Consider the following 14094-nt stretch of genomic DNA (forward strand, 5'->3'; position numbering starts at 1 on the left):
TGCACTGGTGGCGATCTTTGATGCCCAGTTTATGTAATCTGCTATCTGCTTATGCTTTATTATCATAGTGGCGAACTTTGATGCCCAGTGGATGTAATATGCCGTAATTTCTTTATTGTATAGTCTAGTTTTTTTCTTATTCACGATGATGCAGTTATTTTACTGTATATATATATCCTGTCTTCGCAGTAAACCGGCCAAACCGTAAAATTACGGTACATAATCGAGCCGTCATGCAATCACGATGTAGGTTGGGCCTGAAACGTGCTGAACAGCTCACGGGCCGGCAGCAGCCCGAAATGAACCCCGGCCCATGATTGTGAATCAAATCACGGGCTTTTAACAGGCTAAAATTGTCTCAGTCCTTGTTTGGCCCAATCAGATATCGGCTGCGAGCAGGCCGGATGCAAACCGGGCCGTAGTTAGGCCCAACTATATGATGGGCTTTTAACAGGCCGAAATGTTAAACGGGCCCTAAACAGGCCGAAATTAATATAGGGCTAAAATGTTAAACGGGCCCTTAACAGGCAAAACTAATATCAGGCCGAATTACTAAGTGGGACTTTAGCAAGTGGGCCCAAAAGCATAGTGTCTAGTTAACGGGCCGAATCTGATATGGGCCATAATTGAGCCCAAAGCCTCTTAAAGGGTCGGACCTGATCTGGGCCGTAATTTGGCCCAGAACGTGGTAGGCTTTTAACGGGCCGGATCTCATATGGGTCACTATTAGGCCCGGAGCGTGCCAGGCCATTAATGGACCGGATCAAATATGGGCCGGCATTTGGCCCAAAACATGGCAGCCAGTTAATGGGCCGGCCTACTAGGGTCCTCAAAATCTTGTGGGCCTACAGCTGGGCGGACCATTAATGTCGGCGAAATCTCATGGGCCTTTAGCTGGGCCAGCCCATTATGATCTGCAAGAATCTTGTGGGCCTTTACCTGGGCCGGCCCATTATGGCACACAAAAATCTTGTGGGCCTTTACCTAGGCCGGCCCATTATGGCCAGCAAAATCTTGTGGGCCTTTAGCTGGGCTCGCCCATTATGGTCCGAAAAATCTCGTGGGCCTTTAGCTGGGCCGGCCCATTATGGTCCACAAAATCTTGTGGGCCTTCAGTTGGGCCGGCCCATTTAAACTTGATGGGCCGGTCCATGTGTCAACATATCATATGCGTGTCTCGCCCATTGGATGAGTGACACCTGTGCCAACGCGGACCTGACACGTGTCTCCTCCAGCCAATGATGATTTTACACGTGGAAAATCCCCATTGGTCGGGGCTGTTAACGGGTTATCGGATCCAAAACCCGACCTGATAGCTTAACGGCGTTCCGTTATGGTGGATGCCACGTGTCGGTCACCCTTGACGAAAGCACTTCTGTGACGCGCGATTTATCATCATGGAAGTGGACACTTCCATGATGATAATTTTGGTAATGTCCTGAAACACTTCTACGACAGGATAGGTATGACTATCTTGATTCTGTCATAAAATCATCATGGATGTACATGCATGACAGAAAACGCGACCTACTGTGACAAACACGTATCATCACGGAAGTGTATTTTTTTGTAGTGAAACCAGCTAACCACACCAACAGAAGCTGTTCGGTCTTCAGGCAGGCTGGCAAGGTCAACACCGAACACAAGGGGAAGAGGCCGCTCGGTGATAGCGATGACGAAGGGACTCACCAACTGAATACCGGGGGTTAGAAGCAATTTCCCCCTGAAGTAAAAACAGTGAACATGGTATACGTGACACATACCCCTACAGGGGAGCATGAGAAGCACTCCCTCCGGACTGAGGACCATACTACGTTTCCTTCAGCCAGAGTACAAAGTGGCCTTATTAAACCGCATACCTTGTCGGCCATTAAGCCGCCGGTCTCCATTCAGCAGGACCGACCAATTCTTGAGCTAGACTAGCAGTTCGGTTTCCGCCGTCCACCTTATACACTCGCGAAATATGTACCGCGCATACATCACTATGCACTCAAAATACCATGGGCATCGGCGGAAACACAATACGGACGGGCCTACAAGTACTCCCATAACCTCCTTCTTTTCTTTTCTAACTACTCTTTCCTTTTTCATTATCCTTTACCACAGGTGACTCAAAGGCTGGTCATCTCACAGACTCTATCAGATTTCGGGTTTGTACATTCACCCAAACGCTACTCCCGTTAAGGAGCCACTTCACTAAGGAAAGGCGGCGCAGACGTGCGACACGAGGTCCCACACAAGTTTTTGTAGACCGCACTCTCTATTTTGCGAGCCTGTAAAGTGCCTTCTTCCTTAGCTGTCGACCACTAGCATGTCAAATAGCCAGGGTCGCGGCGTTATTATATACAAAACAACGATTGGCATATCACTCAAGTTCTAGTGAACATAACCTGTATCCAGCATTCACTTTTCTCTAAATAACTGAATTTTGCTCCTTGTGTTATTTCACGCACCCCGACATAACTTGCCAGCGGCTCGGGATGGGAACAAACAGAGTTGCCAATAAGTCCGAACAGCTTTACAGCATACTTCGGCGTCGCGAGTTTGGCCTTATATGCATCAGCTCCGAATCATGTCTTGGGTCAATAGTTGGGTTGCCCGGCTCATGTACTTGCTACCTTATGTTCCGCTCTATCGGCTAAGGTAGTAAAGGGAGAACTACTGCGATTGTGTTTCCGGTTCATCCGGTTAAACACCTCAGTAGAGAAAGTCGAAAACTGACTGTCATGATGCGGCGAGAGCTGGTCAACCACTCAATGACTTATCGGAATCTTTTGCGATTCCGTCTGTATTACACGAAGGACCTTTCTTCAGGTCATACATGTAATGCACCATATCGGGGTAACCGCGTACATACCAGGGTCTATATCATAGACCCACCATAAAACTCCAATGGCTAAGTGGAAGTGTTAACGCCCTATAGTCCGATTGCCTAGTTCACCTCATTGACACCTCCTTCATGGACCAAGACGTTGGGTTAAGAGTGATCAAGTGCTTTTCCGAACACCCTCGTATTTCTACGAGGGGGCTGAAGCCGACGACTGGAAAACTTTCATATTATACAAAAACGGCCGCACAGGAGAAACCAAAGCTTTTAAGTGAATATCATAATATTATCATAATATTGTCTTTTACAATTTCAACACATTTCATTCAAATATCAGGCATTTCGAGCACTGACCCTCTATCAAGCGGGCACCCTCTAAGACATCCTCGAAATAATGCTCTGGTGCGTGATGGTCCTTGCCCTTGGGTGGACTCTTCGCCGCAACGTCGGTGGCCTTCATCTTCGCCCAGTATGTCTTGACGCGGGCAAAGGCCATCCGTGCACCTTCAATGCACGTTGAATGCTTAATGGCGTCGATACGGGACACCGCATCAACAAGCCGCTGCACCAAACCAAAATAACTATTCAGAATTGGCTCAGTAGGCCATAGCCGGACTATGATGTCCTTCATGGCAGAACTGGATATCCTGTGGAGCTCGCCCACTGGGCCATCTGTTCGTTCAGTAACACTGGACGCTTTCGCGCGCCGAACTGTGACAAAAAAAAGCTTCTCCGTGGCACACCCTTCCTGCGCTTGGTAAAATTGCGCCGCAGCGGAGGTACTCTTCGGCAGGTCCAAGAATGTGTCTAGAGAGCTCCACATCTGATTCAACGGGGAATACTTCGGATCGCCGAATTTAGTCTGTAACAAGAAAGGCTTACCAGCTGCTATCTCCCCAGCTTGCCAGATCTCCTCCAAGCCACTCTAGACTCGGATCGTGCTTCACTCGCCTCTTGTAAGGCCTTGTCGAGATCGGCTGCTTTGGCTTTGTTATCCCTCTCGAGGAATTCACACTGGACAGTAGTTTCCTTTAGCTTGCATGACATGACAGAAATTCTCTCCTCGCACTGGCGCCGAGCAGCCTGTTCCGTTTTTAATTCATCCACTGCCTTATTGCTAGCCAAATTACTCATCCGAACCTGCTCCTTGGATAGAGCGAGTTCAGCCCGAAGGGCCTCCACCGCGGCAGCATTATCTGCAGTCATATATTATCATACATACGTATACTGACTGCCCCAAAAATATACCTTGCGCCTCGTCAAGCCGCTTGTTGATAAGCGTGATGTCATCATCCGCCTCGTCAATCTTCCGCTGCAGATCTGCAACCTCTGTGGATCGGGCAATAGCCGGGGAGGTAACAGCCTGTGTTCCAAGTAGTCAGATTATTTCCTGGACATATCTTTTTGATCCTCTGATCGCCTCCCTTGGGAAGCCAATCAGAGCCTTAGGGGCTACTATCTATACACAGGGGTATTTTGTGAATAAAACACAATCGAAAGCATTATAGTACAAACCTCGAAGCCTCTTAGCAGGCTCGTGAAGGCCTCATTCAATCTGCTTTTCGCGGACAGGACCTTTTCAACCACCGTACCTATCAAGGTACAATGGCCCTCGGAGACGGACGCCTGTCGCAGCATGTTCGTCAATATATCCGGCGCTTCTAGATCTCCGGGAGCTGCTGTAGCAGCACGGCCTCCCTTCGAAGGGATCCGGTCATTCGTCCCTAGAGTTGTCTCTGGCTGTAAGCCCGATAGTCCGGGGCCTTTATTGTTGGCCCCCGGACCCTGGGCTACCGAAGTATCACCTTCGGTTAGTGTTTTCATCATCCCTCGCATCACTTGTTGATCAGGAGAGACCCTCCGGGACGACACCTCGAAGTCGTCCGCCCTATTGGGCGAGGAGACCGGTGGAGGCGTCTCGCTTTCCATCATCTCCAGGAGAAGATCCCCCGCGGAAGAGGATTGTTGAAGAAGATTGTGTGCCGAGCTGCACAAACATATATTCTAGATGTTACCCTGGTCACAGGAGAGGGACTGGATATGTTTAAAACACCCTTGTTCGATTACGATTTAGGCTTGCCCTCGCCGGGGGACTGCACGATGACGTCGTCCTCCAAGCCCGAGCCGCCCGACAGGGGCATCTTGCCTCGCTTAGGAGCCTTTTCCTCCCAATCTTCGAAGACGGCCCTTTTCTTACCATGGGGAGAAGGAATGTTGGCTTCTCCTTTACTTTTATCTTCGGGCGATGGGATTCTGATCTCCCTGGACACATCATCTAATATATATTTGGGATGGAGGCCACCTTCGGTCCTCCCGCTCTCCGTCTTGTCCTCCCTCATAGGCATCTGGTACGGTGTCGGGGCCAGCATCCTTGTTAATACGGGATCCGCCGAGTCTTCGGGAAGGGGGGCCAAACACCTAATTCGCTCCGCTTTCTTTATCCAGCCCTGGAAGAGGATAGTGTGATTAGTATCGCATTATGGCATACATTGCTAGAAATCGTTCGGAAGTCGAGCGCTTACCGAGGTATCTGGATGGTTGCGGTCGAGGCCGATGTCCTCAATGGTGTCCGGCCACTGTTTTCGTTTCCCAAAAAACAACTTCCACATTCCTTTGTGCGTAGTATCGAAGAAGTGTTGGAGGGTCCGTGGTCCTTCCGGATTAAACTCCCACATACAGAGGGGTCACCGCTGGCACGGCAGGACCCGACGGACCAGCATTACCTGAATCACGTTGAAATGACTGATGTCCTTCTCAAGGAGGCACCGGATGCGGCTCTGTAGAGTATGCACTTCATCAAGTGACCCCCAGTCCAGCCCCTTATTAATCCATGATGCAAGCAGTAACGGAGAGCCAGATCGAAACGCAAGTATAGCCGCCCACTTGGTACCGCGGGGTTCAGTGACATAAAACCACTCCCGCTGCCATAGGTTGGGAGTTTCGGTGAAGGAGCCTTTTAGCCAGGGAGCATTGGTAAGCTTGCTCACTGTAGCACCTCTGCACTCCGATTGTTCCCCGTCGACTACCTTCGGCTTCACACTAAAGGTCTTAAGCCATAAGCCGAAGTGTGGGGGAATACGGAGAAAGGCCTCATACGTGATAATGAACTTCGAGATGTGAAGGAAAGAATCTGGGGCTAGATCGTGAAAATCTAGTCCATAGTAAAACATGAGCCCTCGAATGAAGGGATTAAGAGCGAATCCTAGCCCTCACAGGAAGTGGGAGATGAATACAACCCTCTCGCCGGATCTGGGAGTAGGAATAACCTGTCCTCGAGCAGGAAGCCTGTGGGGGATCTCCGCGTCAGGTATCTGGCCACACGAAGCTTCGTGATGTCCTCCTCTGTAACAGAGGAAGCCACCCATCGGCCCTGAGGGCTGGGTCCGGACTTGATTGGGAAGCTTGAATCAATGAAGTCGAACCTTGGGTGCTAGAACTCGAAGTTGGAAGGGCTGAGGAAAGGGTCGGCGTAAAATAAGATGGCCCTTGGCTCCTTTATAAAGGCAACGGATATCGAATGCCTCCTCCTAAGCCTAAAAACCTTCCTATTCCTAAGGAATCATACTAATGGAACGGTTGGGTTACCCACGCTCGCATTAATGAGAATCCCGCAATAAGGGGACACGATTTCTGCTTCGACAAGACGTGCCAATAGAAACCGCGCCTCGAAACATGGAACGGTAGGACAAGAAACGGTTCGAAATAATGACCGGGCAAACGTGATGTCTCATTACAGAAAGTTGTCAGCGGATTGGACTCGTGCAATATTATATTCTCTGCGGTTGTGTGTGGTACTTGTTTTACAGATCCAGACACGTTCGTCACGTCCGAAGACTATCTTGGAGTATTCGGGAAGGAGAACCCGCCTTGCAATGCCGAAGAAGATATGCGCGCCGGACAGCTCGTCATTGAAGCCTGGTTCGGGGGCTACTGAAGGAGTCCTGGACTAAGGGGTCCTCGGGTGTCCGGCCTATTAGACATGGGCTGGACTGATGGGCTGTGAAGATACAAAGACCGAAGACTCCACCCGTGTCCGGATGGGACTCTCCTTGGCGTGGAAGGCAAGCTTGGCGACAAAATATGAAGATTCCTTTCTCTATAGCCGACCTTATGTAACCCTAGATCCCTCCGGTGTCTATATAAACCAAAGGTCTAGGTCCATAGACATATATCCTCATAATCATAGTCAGACAGGCTAGACTTTTAGGGTTTAACCATTACGATCTCGTGGTAGATCAACTCTTGTAATACTCGTATTCATCAAGATCAATCAAGCAGGAAGTAGGGTATTACCTCCATAGAGAGGGCCCGAACCTGGGTAAACATTGTGTCCCCTGTCTCCTGTTACCATCGACCTTAGACACATAGTTCGGGACCCCCTACCCGAGATCCGCCGGTTTTGACACCGACACCCGTGCATTGCAATTGGGCCACACTAACTTTAAGAGTTAAATATTAATCATGTTAATAATACATTTAGTATACATATCAAATGACATTGGCGACCTTTTTTTACCATCAAATCCTCACACACACACACACACACTCTCTCTCTCCCTCTCCCTCTCCCTCTCTCTACCCCTCTCCCTCCCTCTCCCTCCCTCTCTCTCTCACACACACACACAAACATCCATTTTTTATTGGGTGTGGGTCTCCCTATGCCTCTCCCTCTCTCTACCCCTCTCCCTCCCTCTCTCTCCCTCTCTCTCACACACAAACATCCATTTTTTATTGGGTGTGGGACCATAATCCATCTATGCTATTTCCTACCTAGTGCAACCGAATTCTCAAGACCCTTCAGTTCCCTACATCAATTAATTTGAGTCCCAATTATACAAATACTAATTCTCAGAATTTGCTCTTTTTTAGATTGACACTTTCTCATATTTGACATCCACCTTATTCGCGCTAATGTATAACAATATGGATGATGGGTATTATATTTGCCACTACAATGGAGGAATTTAATTTCATGTAAATTGGCCAGCCACAGCTCTGTGACAAACAATATATCTAAATTATACATAAGATGCATTATTTATACTATTTATTGAATGTATTCAAACTATTACTTGAACTTGCTACCACCAAATGATAGCAATTAGCCAATGACCTATATGTTTCGGTGCACCTTTGTAAAATTTAGAAACTGCTCGTGTGACAAAAAGAAGATACTGAGTGAACATATGGAAAGGCCTTGTGTGTAGTAGAAATGAATTAATGGCAGAAGACTACAAGTAGTATATTTATTTTTACCCCACAAAAAGTACTACCCATGTATATTTGTTTATAGAGGGAGTAGTATATTTATTCTTCATAGGAGCAACATATGAAAAGAGATGATGTTCCATCCATGTATGTATGAACAAATTGTACAGACTGTTTCTTATAGAAGTTTCATCTTTAAAAATACTATCATATAAATACAAAGACCTACTAAATATCGCAAGCATGCGACTGAATATTATAGGACCAACTTTTACCAAGTACTATACTATTACTTTTCATGTCCACAAAATGCGACGAAGTAATTCTGAGGAAAAAATGCAGAGTTGTCCAAAACAATTAACCACTATACTTGATGTAGAAGATGATGAAAGTATAAACTTGTTGACATCAACGCCAAATGAAACTTAAAGAACACCACGCGTACAAGGATTAAAATCTACAACCATACAAACTCAGCTTCAACATGATGACATTTTAAATGTAGACGTCCTCTTGCCTGCCTTCTCAATCCTCATGGTATCTTCTCCCACCTTAATTGCCTTCTCTACTCTCCATCTTACCCACGTGTTGCAGCTCGTTCCAGAAAGAAATGAAACATGAGCCGCCGTGACTTGCAAGGAGCATGTATGAGCAATTTTCTTAGTATTAGTTCATAGCGGAAATCAAGGAATATCAAAGCAATGTTTCAATCACCTTTGAGTCTTTAACAACTGATTAGAATGTGGTGCTTGTGTAGGCGAGATGGAGCCGTAGAAGATATGACAACCTAGCCACTTTGATAGTAGAGAAAACCACAGACATAACCTCCTCTTCGCACTCATCTTCCCATGGGAGTGGATGTATAAGTCCCTCTCCCTCGCTCCGAGCTCTACTGATACAAGCCACACATGCTAGCTAGCAATGGAAGTTTTTTGATGCACGCTGAAGCTGGATGCCCTCCCCAGGTTATTGTCGCGTGAGATCCTAGCGAACATAGGCATCGCAGCCCCGCAACCTTAGGGCTCAGACACACGTGCCATCTGTCGATCGCCTCTCCACCACCTCGGCACACCGACCTGTGCGTTGCCCCCTACAGCATAAAGGCCGACCGACCTCAAGCAAGCACGTCCTTCGACCACCGCCACCGCCGCGCCAATTCAGCACACCACGCACGTCGACGCCGCGTTCTGCGTTCATGCGTCGTCGCCGCCGGGCGCAGTTGTGGGCCCCATGCAACTCGACGAGCCACTCCGCGTTCATGTGTGGTCGCCGCCGGGCACCATTCCAAGAGAGATGGCCAAGAGGAGAGAGATGACGTAGGCTTAGGAAGAGAGGATGAATGGGTACCTCATGTCTGGCCTCTGATGCACCATAAGAACGCCGCGTTGCTGCCCCGACGTCGCTCGACCTATCTCACCGCCACAGGAGAATACGCGAGATGGGGGAGGGGATAGGGTTTCTTCGGTTGGATCGTGGATCGGGAGTCGGATCGCTCGATCGTGGGCGAAACAAAATGGGCGCTCAGGACGGCGTGGTGTTGTGACATGATCCCAACATCACGTCATAGGGATCTAGACCAACACCATGTCGCGTAGGTGATATTTGCCTGGTATGAATTTGGCATTGGCAAGAGGTAAATGACGATGATGTAGAGGTAATTGTTTCCTTTGTTTGGAGATTGGTTATCGTCCGTGAGCTAAGCTAGGCTACTAAAGAAAAATCTGATTGTGATACGTGAATTGATTTTTGTTGCCTTGTATAGTTTGATTTTGGTATTTGAAAATTGATTACCATCCGTCAATTAACTTGGGTTACCAAAGAAGAAATCAATCACCATAGAATTCATTGTGTTACCAAATAAAGGTTGGGTTTGTCTGGCCATATTACCAAATAGAGGTTGGTTTTGTCTGGCCAGATGAGAAAACCAGCTAAAACCAGTGGAGGGAGGCAGGAAAAACGATGAAGGGGTAACGGTCGTACGAGGAGGGGCTTGACTAAAGATGTGACGACATAAGAGGGGGGGAGGGAACCTTACACTTTTTTTAGGTAGTAGAGATTAATGTGATTGAGCGATTTTTCTTAAAATCAATTATTTATTTTCTAATTAATGTGATTAAGCGATTTAAGGTAATGTTAATTAATTTAAATTTGGTCTTTAGAGATTGATCGTGATCGATTCTACATTACTAAATAATTTGTGTCAGCATGGAAAATTCTGATATGTTCAGATTTTTTCATTGTGTGAGAGGGTGACGCGAAAATAAATCGATAAAATGAGAGAACGAGAAAAATCTACAAAAACCTACGAAAAAACCAGTGAAAATGAGAGGTGAGACGAAAAAAGACCCGAAACGGGGATTATGAACGAGTACTTCATTATGAGTAGAGATTAAGGAAAGATTTCAGCGGGACCCCCTCAACGCAACGCCCACCTGTCACTGACCGTCCGGGCCCGCTCCTCAGCAACCGTGCGTCCGCGCCTACGTTACCTTCCTCTCTCCGCTGCGCACGCGGCCTCCAGAAGCTTCCGCCCTCCTCCTCCTCCTCCTCGGCCGCCACCGACCCGACGCGTCCATATATCCTTCCTTCCCTTCCCTACCGACGTGGAGAAGAGGAGAACAAGGCGTACTCGGGCGGATCCGGGATCGGCGATGGATTTCGAGCTGCGGAGCGCGCGGGAGAAGCTGGAGAGGGAGCAGCGGGAGCGGATGCAGCGAGCTAAGGCCAAAGCCGACCGTGAGCGCCGCGCCAAGGCCGAGGCCGCGCGCCGCCGCGACGCGCTCGAGGCCTCAAACAGGGAGCGCCGCCTCGACGCCGCCCGGGCGCAGGAAGAGGTAACACCCCTCCCCTCCCCTACCCTGCACACCTAACCCTCGTCTCATCCATCTCGTATGCTCGGAATCATGGCAGCTGTCTTCGTCTTCGGTGGTCGATCGTGATTACAAGTTTAATTTTGTCCTCCGCCAAATGAACATGGATGCTCCTCCCGAATCTGACTCCTATAAACCCAGAAAGGAAACCCTCGATTTGGTCCTCGGTTTTGTTCCAACTAGAATGTCAACCCAGATATCTGCCCACGTTCAGACAAGACATGGATTGTTCAATCGTGCCTGTTTCCCTTCCCTCTTTAGAAACCATAATCTTGACTCCCAACCACTTCGGTAATCCTTTGGGGCCTTGTCGACGATATGTTTTGATTTTGCATTGTCCAATTATACTTCTTGGTGTTCATGATAAGATTACAATTTCTCTAAGTGTCTACTACTCTTACCTTATGATGATGTTTCACTGGGTGCTGATGATGAACTTCTTTCTATCTAGGCTGACCAGAAAATGGAAGAGGTGATGCAACTAGGAAAGGGGATCTCTTTTTCACACATGTTTGAAGCACTGCGATATGACGGTCCAGGGGATAAGATTAAGCTGCCACCGTCTTCTTTCAAGGATTTATCCGATCAAGGAGCGCTTGACAAAGGTCCCATGTACTTCAGGCTGTCCAAGGTTAGGGACAGAGTTCCAGGTACCTCTCCAGATCAAGACGCCGAGGAGGCAACCTGCTGTGGCGTTCTTGAATTCACTGCAAGGGAAGGCTCTGCACAACTCCCATCACATGTCTGGAACAATTTGTTTCAGAGTGACATCCCAGATGTTCCTTTGATTGAGGTGAGGTATGCAAGTTTGCCCAAAGGGACATATGCGAAACTTAAGCCGGAAGGAGTGGGATTCTCAGATCTCCCTAACCATAGAGCTGTCCTTGAAACGGCACTGCGCAATCACGCAACACTATCTGAAAATGATGTTGTCATGGTCAACTACGGACAACTGCAGTATAAGTTGAAGGTTCTTGAGTTGAAGCCCGCATCAAGTGTTTCTGTGCTGGAGACGGATATTGAAGTTGACATTGAGAGACCAGATTCAGTTTTCGACAATGAAGAAAATCAACATGTGCTTGTGCCGCTCGAGACTGGGAAGGTCGAATCTGGAGCTGTGGAAGAAGGGAAGTTCAGGTACTACAAATTTTCTGTCGAGGAAGGTGTGGCTGAGAAAGTTGCGTCTGGTTGTGTAAATATTGAGGTTAAGATAGAGTCTGATACAAGTGGCAGTGACACTGATATTTATGTTTCAAGGCATCCTTTAGTATTCCCAACTCAGCACCATCATGAGTGGTCATCTCATGAGATGGGATCTAAGGTTCTTATACTCAAACCAAAGGATGCTACTTTGGTCAGTGGCCTTTACAGTCTTGGGGTTTACGGTTTCAAGGGCACAGCGAAGTTTCAACTTTCTGTAGCTGTCAAGGATGTTATTGATAGCCAAAGGATTGATGAGCAGGGTAGTGTGTCATCAGCCGTCAATGGTGACTCAGTGGTTTGTAAGAACTGCAAACGACATATATCTAGCCGGACCTCAGTACTTCATGAGGCATACTGTGTGAGGCACAATGTTATTTGCATGCATGATGGATGTGGAGTAGTTCTTCGTAAGGAAGCAGCAGCAGATCATGTGCATTGCAGTAAGTGTGGACAAGCTTTCCAGCAGAGAGAAATGGAGAAGCACATGAAAGTCTTCCATGAGCCGCTGAACTGCCCCTGCGGGGTAGTTCTAGAAAAGGAAGAAATGGTATACCTTAACTCATCCTATTTATTATCTTCTGCTCTTAGAACAGATGAACTTTTCAGCTCTTGCAGTTCTATCAAGATTTATCTATTTTCAGCAGTATATGATAATGGGCTGTTTGGTTCTAGGCCTAGCAGCCACATTTTGCCACACATTTTTGCCAAGCTTGCCCAAGGTTAGTTCACTGTTTGGTTTCTAGCCATACCTTGCCACACTTTGTCACATCTCACCTTAGGCAACTTTGACCAAGTTAGGTGGGTGTTTGGTTCTAGCCACACCTTAGGCAAGAATTATTTTATAAGCAGTGAACCCCACATGTCATACACACAAAAAGTGTGGCAAAATTCCCTTAGGCAAGCCAAAGTGTGGCTAACAATTTGAGCAACTCAAGTAAGGCAAGTGTGGCAAGTGTGGCAAAAATAATATGGCAACATATGGCAAAGATAGTCACGATCCAAACAGCCCTAATTTCCATCTTACATTTTCAACACCAATCTATTTTCAGCAGTCGACTTGTATTGCTGATATTCTTCACTCATTTCGTACGGCAAATCCTACATATGCCAAACGACTAACTTGCTTTGTTCTTTAATGTCAGGTCAAACACCAATCCTCAACCTGCCCATTTCGCTTGATTGTGTGCCGTTTCTGTGGCGACACGGTTCAAGCTGGTGGACAACCGCTGGATGTTCGAGATCGGCTTCGAAACATGTGCGAACATGAGAGTATCTGTGGATCCAGGACTGCACCATGCGACTCTTGTGGCTTAAGGAGATGGACATTCATGCAATTGCTGTCCATCAAAAGAGCTGATTTTTATAACCCTACGGACCGAACCTCTGTACTGCATATATGTTGGTATTTGTTAAATCTTCCATTGTTTGCTAGTCCATGGAAAACAGTGGCGCGGTGGTGTCCGTTATCTGTTTGTATCTTCCTATTGTATACATATTATTTATAATCTACTCCTTTTTTGACACTAGACTAGTCAAAAAACGCCTTACTGGGACGGAGGGAGTACTTAGACTTAAACAACATTTTCGTAACTTCCTGGTATGTGTGATGTTACAGTAACTAGTTATGTTACCGTATGCCTAATTACTCGCCACATCATCTGTTTTGTTTAAAGCTGTGTGATGTTACCATCTATGTTATTCTCACTGTAGGTAATCTAAGTGATAACATCATACTTATCTAGACAAACTATATGACATAGTAATTAATGATGAAAGAGAGGCAAGTAATAACATAGCTAGTTACTAGTTTTATGGGTAATATCACGCATACTGATGCGGAGCATCCCAAGGCCATCCCATGGACCTAACTACATCTCTTACGACACCTCTTGGACCCATGACACAAGCACGTCTTGAAATCGAGGTGACATCTCTCCTCTCACAATTCCACTTTAATCCACTTGAGACATGGTTACACGCATACTG

General features: G+C 47.2%; 1 pseudogene; it reads left to right on the plus strand.

Annotated features, from left to right (window-relative positions):
- Nucleotides 1-10550: 10550 nt before the first annotated feature.
- On the plus strand, nt 10551-13574 carry LOC119268143 (annotated as a pseudogene).
- Nucleotides 13575-14094: the final 520 nt, after the last annotated feature.

Source organism: Triticum dicoccoides, chromosome 3A (assembly GCF_002162155.2).
Source record: "Triticum dicoccoides isolate Atlit2015 ecotype Zavitan chromosome 3A, WEW_v2.0, whole genome shotgun sequence".
Taxonomy (NCBI): Eukaryota; Viridiplantae; Streptophyta; class Magnoliopsida; order Poales; family Poaceae; genus Triticum; species Triticum dicoccoides.